This window comes from Sphaeramia orbicularis, unplaced genomic scaffold, assembly GCF_902148855.1.
Source record: "Sphaeramia orbicularis unplaced genomic scaffold, fSphaOr1.1, whole genome shotgun sequence".
NCBI lineage: Eukaryota > Metazoa > Chordata > Actinopteri > Kurtiformes > Apogonidae > Sphaeramia > Sphaeramia orbicularis.
Genome location: NW_021941504.1, coordinates 115,067 through 129,263, shown reverse-complemented (window position 1 = coordinate 129,263; position 14,197 = coordinate 115,067).

Below are 14,197 nucleotides of genomic sequence, written 5' to 3'. Positions count from 1 at the left end.
CCATTCTGCTCAACACCATGTTGTCTACGTTCTGACCAAAACAATGCAGCGTACGTGTGACGTCATTGCGCATGCACAATGAAGGTGGAATCGATAAGCAGACAAACAATTCCAAGGAATCCAGCTACTGGGATCCAGTTCTCAAAAAGAACCAGTTCTCAATTCCCATCCCTAGTCCTCACCTTAGGGTTTGGGTTAGGAGATAACCGGATTATGACACCACACCAACACAAGAACCTGTATCGAACATGAAACACCCCCAAAAATCAGAGTCCCCACTGTCGTCCTTTTCCGTGACGATTCCGTATTTCCGTGAAGTGTGAAAACAGGTCTGTAGGTGTACCCTTCTTCTGTATCATGGCGTCTCCTCTCCAGAGGTTGTAAATCCACCTCCTTCTGTCTTCACAGTAGTTTGTGTTCCTGCGGTTTCTCGTCCTTCAGGGTGTTTAAGTCCAAACAAAACTTCGGCGCTCTGTGCTCCGTCTGGAAAACAGCCTTTGTTTTGATCCTCTAAAGTCGGCTTCTCTCGGCCCCGGCTTTTCTCGTCTTGCAGGTAGGAGTGGTCGATTTGCATCAGACGTTGAAGATCCTCTAAAATATCAGTCTCGTTTCCCATCTGGATAAATGAAACCTGTTGCCGACGGCTGAGGAGGATCCTGTTTCATTAGTGCTTTACAGAGGATTACAACTCACTCCAACTTGAGTGAATCGGAGTTGGCTTCTTTAATCTGGGGCTTGTTACTGGACTCTGTTTTCTTCATCTGGTCCTCCACCCTCTGGCTACTGTTATTCTTTTATTTAATGATTTATTCTGCTGTGCTTCTCTCCAGCAGAGACTTATTTTTGTTTCTTTGTATTGAAAAGCATCCAGATAAAGAGCGACACTAACAATGTGCAGTCTTCAGGTTAAATCAGTGCCATGCTGCTTAATTGTCTTCTTCTTGGGCCGTTTGCTGCAGCGGCACTGGTCGGTCGCTCCGTTTTATAGGTAATAAGTGAGTCGGTGCGAGCGCCTGGAAAGGAGAGGAAGGAGGCTTTTATCTTCCAGGGCCTTTTGTCGGGCTTTTGGCCGATGCTGACACCGTACGACACCCGCTCTGCATCCTGATGAGCCCCCGCGCTACGACTGCACTCGCTGCTTATTAGCATTTTAGCTTTGATGCCTTTATGTGATGCTGTGACACAGTGAGAGTCAGAGCGCAGACCACGCTGAAACTCCAGGAAACTGAGGCACCACACCAATGTTCCAGGTGTTTTAGAGATGGAACAGTTCAGCAAAGAACTGACTGACTGTTTATTTTATTTCAAATATAACATTAAAACCAAAACAACAACAAAATTTAATATAAAAAAAGAAAAGAAAACATATTCAAAAAGGAGTGGGATGAAGTTTAATTAAAGGAAGTCCATGGAAGGAATGTTTCCAGTGAAAAAAAAAAAAAAAAAAAAATAAATTAAATAATAAAAAATAATAAAATTAAAATAAATAAATAAAATAAAAAGTAAAAGATAAAAATAATAAAATACAAAATAAATAAAAATTTAAGAAAGATAAAAAAAATTAAATTTAAAAAATTTAAAATAATAAAAATAAATAAATACATTTAAAAAAAAAATAAAAAAAGAGGAAAGTGTTCCCAGTGAATGAACCTCCTTTAGATTTAGTCTTAAAGCTAAAGCTGTTGTACGTACTATTAATATTCCAGGGGTCAGTCTGGACCACAATACACTCAGAACCCGAACCAGAACTGCCAACGAACCAACCCCCACTATAAAGATCATAGTTTCTACAAACTCAGACGTTATTTTAACAGTGGATAAATAACACTGTGTCTAATAATGTTGATGATTCATCAGCTGATAGTTTACATATATCTCTGTGTAGCTTAGCTTCTATTTTTAGACTGAAAACAGCCAGAGTAAAACCACAAACTCCTCTGTTTTCTGTTGGGTTTGTGTCGTCAATAACTGAACTAAAGCCTTAGCAGCAATGAAAACATCCCATAATAACTTTAAAGCCTCTTAGACTGAGATGTCTGTACCAGTGTTTATGGATTACAGTGTTTCTGAAGTGGACAGTAAATGCATCAGATGTGTTCCAGTCCAGGGTTAACCCAGTCCCTCCTCTTTCTGGACCTGGTCTTCTCAGTAGTGGATCTGGTTCAGACCTGTATCGTGGTCCAGTCCAGGGTTATCCCGGTCCCCTTCGTCCACTGTGTTGGATGTAAATCCATCCCAAACCCCCCCGAGGTGGTGTCCCCACCCCACACACACACACACACACACACACACACACTCAGATGTGTCAAGTTGTTCTGGAGCGGCCTCTTGTCTCTGCAGGAGGATCGATGGTCCATTCTGTCTGTGGTCACATGACGTCTGGGAGGAACCAGCAGAGCAGAGGACAGAAGGGAGGACACACACACAACACAACACAAACACACACACACACAAACACACACAACACAACACAACACACAACACAAACACACACAACACAATACACACACACACACACAAACACACAGTCAAAACACTACAGACACACATACACAACACACATCAAACACGCACGCTCTCTCACACACACACACACACACACACCCAGGGCCATAGCTCGGTTTCCATCTCCAGGTGGATGAAGCTGAAGCTGAAGCTGAAGCTGCTCCAGATCAGAGCGGGCTGAACGCGGCCGTGCATACAAATGGTACAGGAACTCTGCAGCGCATCAGCTGTCGCCTAGCAACCGTACCGGTACAGTGATGGAGGTGTGGAGGACGTCAGAGTGAGACGTGTGCCTTCTGATCTGAGACCAGGATCTGAGACCAGGATCTGAGACCAGGATCTGAGACCAGGACACGTATGTTCATCTGCACATGCATGTGAACGGGACTGGGACAGCCACAAGGTGTGTTGGCATTCAGCACACGTGTCCGGGTTCAGCTGTGGCCTCCAAACAGGTCTGAAACAGATCTGAAACTGACCTGAAACTGACCTGAAACTGACCTGAAACGGGTTTGAAATTAGTCTGAAACAGGTCTGAATGGGTCCTGAAACTGGACTGAAACTTGTGTGAAACGGACCTGAAACGGGTCTAAAAGAGGTCTGATTTTTTCATTCTGCGTTTTTCCAGATCCAGTCCAGATCCAGGCTCAGGTCCAGATTCAGATCCAGGTTCAGGTCCAGGCAGAGGTCGCGTTCACTGAAAATATTCCGTCATTGATTGAGTTTTTTTTTTTTTTTTTTAAATGACTGAAAATTCTGAAGGCCGTTCGTCATTTTGACAGATTTAAACACTGTGGGTAATCTACCAAAGACAGTTTAACACAACACTGTGAACAGAAGCTGCTGGTGTGTCTGTGAGCAAGGCATCAAACATTCTGTAACAGCATCCGCCGGTATAGAACCAACAGCACCACTGTTCACAACTACACTGAATACAACAGCAGTCCACCTGTAGTAGACCCTGTCCAGTTAGTCCACCTGGAGTAGACCCTGTCCAGTTAGTCCACCTGTAGTAGACCCCCTGTCCAGTTAGTCCACCTGTAGTAGACCCCCTGTCCAGTTAGTCCACCTGTAGTACCCCCCTGTCCAGTTAGTCCACCTGTAGTAGACCCCCTGTCCAGTTAGTCCACCTGTAGTCCCCCTCCTGTCCAGTTAGTCCACCTGTAGTCCCCCTCCTGTCCAGTTAGTCCACCTGTAGTAGACCCCCTGTCCAGTTAGTCCACCTGTAGTCGACCCCGTGTCCAGTTAGTCCACCTGTAGTAGACCCCCTGTCCAGTTAGTCCACCTGTAGTGACCCCCTGTCCAGTTAGTCCACCTGTAGTACCCCCTGTCCAGTTAGTCCCCTGTAGTAGACCCCCTGTCCAGTTAGTCCACCTGTAGTCCCCTCCTGTCCAGTTAGTCCACCTGTAGTCCCTCCTGTCCAGTTAGTCCACCTGTAGTCGACCCCCTGTCCAGTAGTCCACCTAGTAGACCCCCTGTCCGTTAGTCCACCTGTAGTCGACCCCTGTCCAGTTAGTCCACCTGTAGTCGACCCCCCTGTAGTTAGTCCACCTGTAGTAGACCCCTGTCCAGTTAGTCCACCTGTAGTAGACCCCCTGTCCAGTTAGTCCACCTGTAGTCCCCCCTGTCTCCAGTTAGTCCACCTGTAGTCCCCCCCTGTCCAGTTAGTCCACCTGTAGTCGACCCCCTGTCCAGTTAGTCCACCTGTAGTAGACCCCTGTCCAGTAGTCCACCTGTAGTCCCCCTGTCCAGTTAGTCCACCTGTAGTCGACCCCCTGTCCAGTTAGTCCACCTGTAGTAGACCCCCTGTCCAGTTAGTCCACCTGTAGTCGACCCCTGTCCAGTTAGTCCACCTGTAGTCGACCCCTGTCCAGTTAGTCCACTGTAGTAGACCCCCTGTCCAGTTAGTCCACCTGTAGTAGACCCCCTGTCCAGTTAGTCCACCTGTAGTCCCCGTGTCCAGTTAGTCCACTTAGTAGACCCCTGTCCAGTTAGTCCACCTGTAGTAGACCCCCTGTCCAGTTAGTCCACCTGTAGTAGCCCCTGTCCAGTTAGTCCACCTGTAGTGCACCCTCCTGTCCAGTTAGTCCACCTTGTAGTAGACCCTCTGTCCAGTTAGTCCACCTGTAGTACCCTCCTGTCCAGTTGGTGCCAGTGTTCATATTAGTCAGTCAGTGTCAGTCTTGTGTTGTTGTTTCTCTGACTTTAGCCTAAATTCGATGCTCCTTTGCTTAGCATAACTGTGCAGACAGCCCAGTCTCCTCCAGTTCTTTTAAAGCCCAGTAAATGTGATGGCACTGATAAAGTGAAAAAAGAGGGACCGATGGTGAAGGATGGCAGACAAGCAAGTTATACTGCAGTTCTTCTTTCATTTGGTACGTTCTATGTACACATGTTCTACCTTTCATGTGTTATTTGATGGCATGTCCATTTGTTTCCAGATCTGTGCTTCACAGAACCTGAACCCTAACCCTCAGTTCATGGGATTGGAACAGTGTGTGAACAAACACGTGACAGTTTAGAATGTCTACAGAGAACACACCAGTTCAGAGTGGAGGACAGAATGATGCCAGTGGTGACATCAGGTTGGTTTATCAGCCAGCAGCAACTACAGCTGCTGCATCACTGAGATGTTTTTGAACATTAAATACTAAATATATCTCATTATCATTAAAAATAAGAATTTGAAATGACGGATAATAATATGTTATGACAGAATTTTTACAGCCCTGTCCGACATTTTGACGGACAATAAAAATGTCTAGCGCAACCTCTGGGTTCAGGTTTGGTTCCAGATCCAGGTTCAGATCCAGGTCCAGATTGAGGTTCAGATCAAGGTCCAGGTTCTAGGTTCCAGGTCCAGGTTCTAGGTTCCAGGTTCCAGGTCCAGGTCTTAGGTACCAGGTCCAGGTTCTAGGTACCAGGTCCAGGTCCGGTTCCATCCTGGTGTGGTCCTCCTTGGTCTGTGGTCCTCCTTGGTCTGTGGTCCTCCTTGGTCTCTCAGGCCTGTTCTGTGTAAACTTCTGTGTTTTTCCGTTCCTTGTCGTTCCTGTTGGTTCCTCTTCATTCTTGTTGGTTCCTGTTCCTTCCTCTTTGTTCCTGTTGGTTCCAGCTCCATTCCAGTTCCGTCACATCTCCATTTTATAATTGAGGTCGCCTCCGTCCTGTGTCTGTAAGACTCCATATATATTAACGGCGGCGGCGGCGCTGATTCCAACCCTCCCCTCGTGGTCATTTATTCACCCTGAGCTCTCACTCTGTATGCAAACGAGATGACAGCTGGACCCCGGACGCCCGCCGCCGCCTCCAGACGGAGGTTTGGGATTGGCAGCGGCTTTAGCGCAGACAGATCGATCACCGTTGGTATCCGTGTGACGGCGTTCGGCGTTCCCGTGAATAAACACAGGCTGATGAATGCCTGAGCGACCCCGACGGGTGATTGGACTCTGAGGAGACGGCGGTGGGGGTTTGGATTGGACCAGATCTGCCGGCGCCGCTCACACCGGTTCATTCCGATACAGCAGGAGGTTCATTAGGACTTCACAAAGGTCTGAGGGAAATACACGAGATGAAGAACTGCACGGTCGGATTAAAAGACGCACAAATAACAACAGAAACCAACGATAAAACAACCAAGACCAAAGGAAAACAGACAAAAGCCAATGAAAACCAAACAAAACCACTGACAAAATGACAAAACCATTACAAATGGGAAAAAAAACAACATCAACCAAACAAAAAGAACAAAAAACAACAAAACCAATGAAAACAGACAAAAGCCAACAAGAAAACAGCAAAAACCAAAGAAAACCAAACAAATAACAACCAAACCAATGACAAAAACAATGAAAATGGATAAAAAACAACAATAAAACAACAAAACCAATGAAAAAAAAGACAAAAACCAAGGAAAACAGATGAAAATCAACACAAACCAAACAAAACTAACAAAACCAACAAAAACCAACAACAAAACCAATGACAAAAAAACAATGAAAAAACTCACAAAAACCAATGATAAAACAACCAACACCAATGAAAAAAAAAACAAGGAAAATGGACAAAAAACAAACAAAACCAAAGACAAAATGACAAAAATCAACAAAAAACAAACAAAAACAACAAAAAACAAACAAAACCAAAGACAAAATGACAAAAAAACAATGAAAATGGACAAAAACCAACAAACCAAACAAAAGCCAACAAACAAACCAACATAAACCAACAAAAACTATGAAAACTGACAAAAACCAAAGATAAAAAATTTAAAAAAAAAAGAAAATGGACAAAAACCAACAACAAAACAACAAAAACAAACCAAAACCAGCAAAAAAAATTAAAATTCTGACCATTTGTTTGATAAAGTTTCCTTAGCTTTTAGCTTTTTCACTTCTGATCTGCACTGTCACTTAGCTTTAGCTTAGCATTAGCTTTAGCAGTAGCGTACATCTGTCAGCTGTCAGTTGTACTTCTTGTATGTTTTTCTCCAGTTCTTTCTTCTTTCTAAATCCTCCCTTTTTGTTCAGTATTCTTTCTTCTCCGCTCGTCATTTGCGTCAGGACAGATTCCACCTCGTTTACGTCTTTAATTTCGTCTTCCCTTCATTAACAGGTCAACTAGAATTCACCTGTTTTTCCAGAACAAACACAGAACCTGAGGATGAAAGTGGATCATTACAGAAGGAGGCGGAGTCAGAGGCAGGCGGCGTCCTGCTGAGTCAGGCACGGTCATTCCATGGCTGCATGCGCTCCTACCCATCAGGCCGAGAGGCGGCGGTCTGCGGTCCAAATATAGCGCAGCCATGGGCGTGATTATCAGCGAGCCGCGGCGCCGCCAGCCTGTCGACCGCCTCCTGTCGACCGCCTCCACTAATGAAGCTCTGAAAGGTCAGCGCAGATCCATGTTATGAAGGGCCCAGGGGGAGACGCCGCCGCCGCCACCGCCATGTTTACGCCCAAGCAGTGACATTAAGGAGACGGCAAAGTTTGAAACAAAGTCATGACGGTTCTTTAGAAGATGAAGGATTCAGTCGAATGGGAGTCCAATATTTAAGAATATATTTATACAGTTTACCTCAGGTTCAACATCCAAATTATATACTAAGTAAGATAAGATAAGATAAGATAAGATAAGATAAGATAAGATAAGATAAGATGAGATATAATAAGATAAAATAAGATAAGGTAAGATGAAATAAGATATATGATAAGGCTTTCATTTTCCCACTGTGGGTAAATTTCAGTTTAACAGCAGCCAAAATATAACAAGCAGAAAAACCACAAAAATGAAATCTAAGAGAAAAATAAGAAATTAGGTGTTTATCTAAATATTTATTATACATGTTTCTATTGTCGTAGTAGTTTACTTGGTCGTCAGTCACTTGAAACAACAAACAAAAAAAACAACATATCCATTGTTCCATATACAATATAATATATAGTATTGTAATATTATATAAAATATTTATATAAGTGTTTATATAAATGTAGAATTATAATTAAATATTCTTTACATATTAACATGGTGTCATGTATGATGTCACATGATCTTAGCATTCAAAGTCAAAAAGTGTCGCTGTTCACAGCAGATCAGACCTGAACTCGACCCAGGACCAAGGACCCAGGACCAAGGACCCAGGACCAGTCCGGTCCGTCCGGTGCGGTGTGTTCAGGAACCTCTCTCTCTCTCCTCTATGTTTCCATGGCAGCTGAGTCTGTGGTAGCCTGGTTGCTAGGAGACCAGAACCACTTCTAGACCTGTGCACCCACCACGGTTTAAAGCTTTAAAGCAGATGTCCACATGGACCACTATCCACAGACTGTAGGTCCCCACAGTCCACATGACCAATGTCCACAGACTGTAGACATCCCCACAGTCCACATGGACCACATGTCCACAGACTGTAGACGTCCCCACAGTCATGGACCACATGTCCACAGACTGTAGACGTCCCCACAGTCCACATGGACCACATGTCCACAGACTGTAGACGTCCCCACAGTCCACATGGACCACATATCCACAGACTGTAGACGTCCCCACAGTCCACATGGACCACATGTCCACAGACTGTAGACGTCCCCACAGTCCACATGGACCACATGTCCACAGACTGTAGACGTCCCCACAGTCCACATGGACCACATGTCCACAGACTGTAGACGTCCCCACAGTCCACATGGACCACATGTCCACAGACTGTAGACGTCCCCACAGTCCACATGGACCACATGTCCACAGCTTTAACTGGGACAGAAACTGAAGCTGCTGTTTCATCACCAAACAGAAGCAGATATTTAAGACCTGAACTCAGTTTGAAGGGTTTGAATGAATCTGTCGGAGCTTCAGCTGGAACTGTTTAAGAACCGAACTTCAGACAACACCATATTTGGACAAAAGGGTGGAGCTAGTGGAGAACAAACCTGACTGAGGTGTAGTTAGCATTAGCTTTTCTATTGACCCTCAAATTACATGAATATAAATTGCTCATATAAATTTGTGTAATGGAAAAAATGACAACTTCACCCAAACTCTGTTTTTTCTCTGAATAGTTGTTGTTGTTGTTGTTGTTAGAGGTGGTTTTTCGTACTTAAATTGGTAAATGACACAGAACTGTAATGGTTCCTGTCTGTGGTGAATATATAATACTAATCCTCTTTAGGTGTTAATGGTGTTCTGGGTTTGCGTTAACGTCCTGTTTCCGCTCCACTCCCACTCGTCCGCATAAACTCTGTGTTCCACCGTGTTCCGTCGTGCTCCTCCGTGTCCCCGACGTTTCAGGGTTTACGGTCACATGACGTAGACGGTGAATCAGCAGCTGTTCCTGCAGCGGCGGCAGTGTTGTCTCCGCCTCCACAACATCTGTCCAGCTGTTGCCGTGGCTACAAACATCCGCAGAGTGGCGTCTGATGAGCAGGTTTACACGTGGGCGGGGTTTTCCTGCAGGTGAAAACATGTGTTCCACCAAAAACTAAAGACACTTTTCATATAATTCAGATCAGATGTGGTTGAAACAGTTGGAGTTTAGTGTTGCCATGGAGACAACCTGGACTGAACCCCCATCCTCGATGAGACCTTGAACCCATGGGTGGAGCATAAAGGATGTTAATTATTTATTATGGATCCTGTTGAAGGATTCACCAGAATAATAATAATAATAATAATAATAATAATAATAATAATAATAATAATAAAAAAACATGAAATCAGTAAATGAATCATTTATTGAAGCAAATGTTTGGTTTAAATTAGAGCCTGTGAACAGATTTTAGGTCAGTGTACAACAGCGTACAGTATACAGGTAGTTTCATCCTGTAGGAAAAAGTTAATTATCTGATAGAATCTAAATGATAATGAATGTTTATTAATTCTGTTCTGGTCATTATTGAACATACAATTAAACCAACAGTGTTTCCATCTGTTAAAGGTGATCAATAATGTTAAAACATCCACTTAATTAGGGTTAATTTCCCCCTATTTACAAGGTTCCAAAGCTTAGAACTGAAGAACCACAGAACAGAACAGAACAGAACAGAATAGAATAGAATAGAATAGAATAGAATAGAATAGAACATCTTTATTGTCATTGTAACACATACAGTGAAATTAAAAGTGCCTCATATAAAACCTACTGTAAAAATACAAATGAAAGCAGCTAAAATAAAATATGTCTGTATTGACAAAAGTTTTTTTGAACAAACTTTAATGTATTTAGTGTAAAATCTTAAACGGCAGAGATTAAAACCATGTAAATGTCCAGATATTTGAGCTGAACAGAAAACTGAACCACCGCAGATGAAAGGAAAAGGGTTATTTTCCCCAAAGTCCAGAATGAACTTCACTGTATGAACCAGAATGAATTTATTAAAGAAGGGCAAGAAAAGGTAGATCAATAATAATCATCATCATCATCATAATGATAATAAGAGTAAGAAAAAGAAGAAGAATTGTTACTAGATAAAAGCAGAAATACAACATCTATGGTAGTAAAAGTAAACATCGTATTTTCGTGTTTTTCTTATTTTTTCTATTTTTGTTTTCATGGTTTTTTTGGTGCTTTTGTGTTTTCATGTTTTTCTTTTTTTTTGTATTGTGTTTTTGATCTTTTTTTGTATTTTCATGTTTTCATGGTTTTGTGTTTTTCGTATTTTTTTGTATTTTTGTGTTTTTTATATTTTTTGTAGTTTTACGTTTTTTTCTTCGTGTTTTCGGGGGGCTTGCGTCTGGGTTCCAGTTGTCCCAGTTTTCCGTCTGACCTTCATGGTCCAGTTTCCATCTGACTTCATCTTTTGACCCATGACCTTTGACACCACAGGGCCCATTCTTTTCCTTAAACATTCAAAACCTCTGAGCCGCTCCTTTAAACCCAGACCCACCAGACCTGGACCCACCTGACCTGGACCCACCTGACCTGGAACCCTTCTGACCTGGACCCACCTGACCTGGATCCACCCAGACCTGGACCCACTGACCTGGACCCTTCTGACCTGGACCCACCAAACCTGTACCCACCTGACCTGGACCCTTCTGATCTGGACCCCACCTACCTGGCCCACCTGACCTGGACCCTTCTGATCTGGACCCAGCCTGACCTGGACCCGTCTGACCTGGACCCACCAGACCTGTACCCACCTGACCTGGACCCTTCTGATCTGGACCCACCTGACCTGGACCCACCAGACCTGGACCCTTCTGATCTGGACCCACCTGACCTGGACCCCTTCTGACCTGGCCCAACCTGACCTGGACCCACCAGACCTGGACCCTTCTGATCTGGACCCACCTGACCTGGACCCTTCTGATCTGGACCCACCTTACCTGGACCCTGACTTCAACACACTTGACTGTGGACGTCTGTTCCCATGGCGACGCAGTGGCGGCGATGTGGTGAGGAGCAGCTTTTAGCGCCGCTCCTCTGGGCTTTGACACGCCCACCACCTTGGATTTTGACAGAGCTGACGGACTGGGTCGTCCTCGGCTGCGGTGGGCGTGTTGCCGTTAAAAGCGGCATCCCCTGAGGCTCCGCCTTGTGCTCATCTGAGCGTGTCAGAAAAAGCTTTAATGTGTATGTGTGCGGTGTGGGCGGAGGTTTGTAGAGTCGACACACGCTCAGGACGTTCGCCTTTGGGTTGGAGCTTCAAAACGAGTTCAGGGTCACGACATGGAGGAGGCGGAGTTCAGAACAGCTGATGGAGGCGGAGTTCAGAACGGCTGATGGAGGCGGAGTTCAGAACAGCTGATGGAGGCGGAGTTTAGAACAGCTGATGGAGGCGGAGTTCAGAACGGCTGATGGAGGCGGAGTTCAGAACAGCTGATGGAGGCGGAGTTTAGAACAGCTGATGGAGGCGGAGTTTAGAACAGCTGATGGAGGCGGAGTTCAGAACAGCTGATGGAGGCGGAGTTTAGAACAGCTGATGGAGGCGGAGTTTAGAACAGCTGATGGAGGCGTTGCTGGACTCAGATGTTTTGTGGATCATCTGAACGGTTGTGGTTCTAAATCTAATGTAAATTTGATCCAGTGGAGAACGGAATGATGGATCAGATCAGATGACTCTAATGTTTGTGTTCATGTGACCACACCTTAGTGTTCATTTATGATCATTAGGTCAGATTGAAGTGACTGTGACGTCGGTCCATTTGTCTCCAGGACATTCAGGACAGGGTTCTACATCCAGGGTTGGACATGGTGGAGACAGAAGTTATGTATAAATATACTGTATATATAGAGTATATATGTTGAAGTTGAGTGGTGGTGTGTGTGTGTGTGTGTGTGTGTGTGTGTGTGTGTGTGTGTGTGCGTGTGTGTGTGTGTGTGTGTGTGTGTGTGCGTGTGTGTGTGTGTGCGTGTGTGTGTGTGTGTGTGTGCGTGTGTGTGTGTGTGTGTGTGTGTGTGTGTGTGTGCGTGTGTGTGTGTGTGTGTGTGTGTGCGTGTGTGTGTGTGTGTGTGTGCGTGTGTGTGTGTGTGGTGTGTGTGTGCGTGTGTGTGTGTGTGTGTGTGCGTGTGTGTGTGTGTGCGTGTGTGTGTGTGTGTGTGTGTTAAAGGTCACCCTGACAGCTGTATCTGTGGCTCTCCAGTGTGAACAGGTCCAACCGTGGCCTTTACTGGAGGTTAACATCAGAACTGACATTCCTCATATTCAGTCTGAGCTTCACCTGCTGCCGCTGAGGCTCATGGGACATCAGAGCAGAGTGTGAAGACTGTCAATTTAACCCTTAAAGGTGGGGTCCGAGATGTTTTCCTGGAGCATTTGTTACCATATTCCTTAAAATCCCCTTCAAACCCCGATTACAACTAATTAATTAAATGCTCTAACACAAAAATTTAAAAAAATCAGTCACCTGTGGAACGGACCGGACTGAAAAAACACCATCCAATCATTTTGAGCGTCCACTCGAAATGATTGAACGGTGATATGTCTATCAAACTCTGCCATTTGTCCCTCCCCCCTCTGTTCGTCCCCCTCTTCGTTCATGAATCGTGTGTTCTCAGAGGTTCGGAGCACTGGTGCAGGAAACAGAGCCAGAGCTGGGATAGATTAGTTCTGTTAGGATGGAAAGTTCACCGGCAAAACTGTTTTGTCACAAACATAAATCAGTAGGAAATGTACCGTTAGTCAGATAGGTCTGAACTGGGCCGTAGCCGGTGTCGGACCCCGAGATGGGGTCGCACGGAGCCGGAGCCTCAGCCGGTGTCGCAGCCGGGGCCGTAGACGGGGTCGGAGCCGGGGCCGGGGCCGTAGACGGGGTTGGAACCGTACGGAGCCGGAGCCTCAGCCGGTGTCGCAGCCGGGGCCGTAGACGGGGTCGGAGCCGGGGCCGGAGCCGGAGCCGGGGCCGGGGCCGTAGACGGGGTCGGAACCGTACGGAGCCGGAGCCTCAGCCGGTGTCGCAGCCGGGGCCGTAGACGGGGTCGGAGCCGGGGCCGGGGCCGTAGACGGGGTCGGAGCCGGGGCCGGGGCCGGGGCCGGGGCCGTAGATGGGGTCGGAGCCGGGGCCGGGGCCGGGGCCGTAGACGGGGTCGGAGCCGGGGCCGGGGCCGGGGCCGGGGCCAGGGCTGTAGACGGGGTCGGAACCGTACGGAGCCAGAGCCTCAGCCGGTGGTTTGTTGCTGTGCAGCGCTCGTGAAGCCTCAGGAACAAGCATTGTGCGTGCCAGTACTCTGGAGGCGTGGCTTCAGGGGGACGTCTGAAGAAAGGGGTGTGGACTTTTGAACAGAGTATTTTCAACATGTAGCTGCTGGAACCGTTTTTCTAAGATCTTAGACCCCACCTTTAAAGACCCAAACATCCAGAACCATCTACTGATCTAAACCGTTTAATTCCTGTTGACCCACTAATCCTATCAATCCATGTCAATAATTAATGTCAAATACTGTTCTTCATCTTTTCATGGTCATCAGATATGACCATATTTGGACGTTCAGAGGCTCTGTAGTTACCATGGAAACCCTGTCATCACATTAGACTGTTTACATGATCGACTGGAAAAGCCAATTTAATCATTTGTTCCTTGTGCCAATATCAACATTTCCTGAAAATTCCATCCAAATCCGTCCATAACTTTTTGAGTTATCTTGCTAAGAAACAAACAAACAAACCCAGAAAACTGAACCTCTGTGGTGGAGCTAAAAGTAATCGGATACTGATCAGAGGGTTACTGTGGATCCTCATGGTTCTGTTGCTTGAGCAGGTTT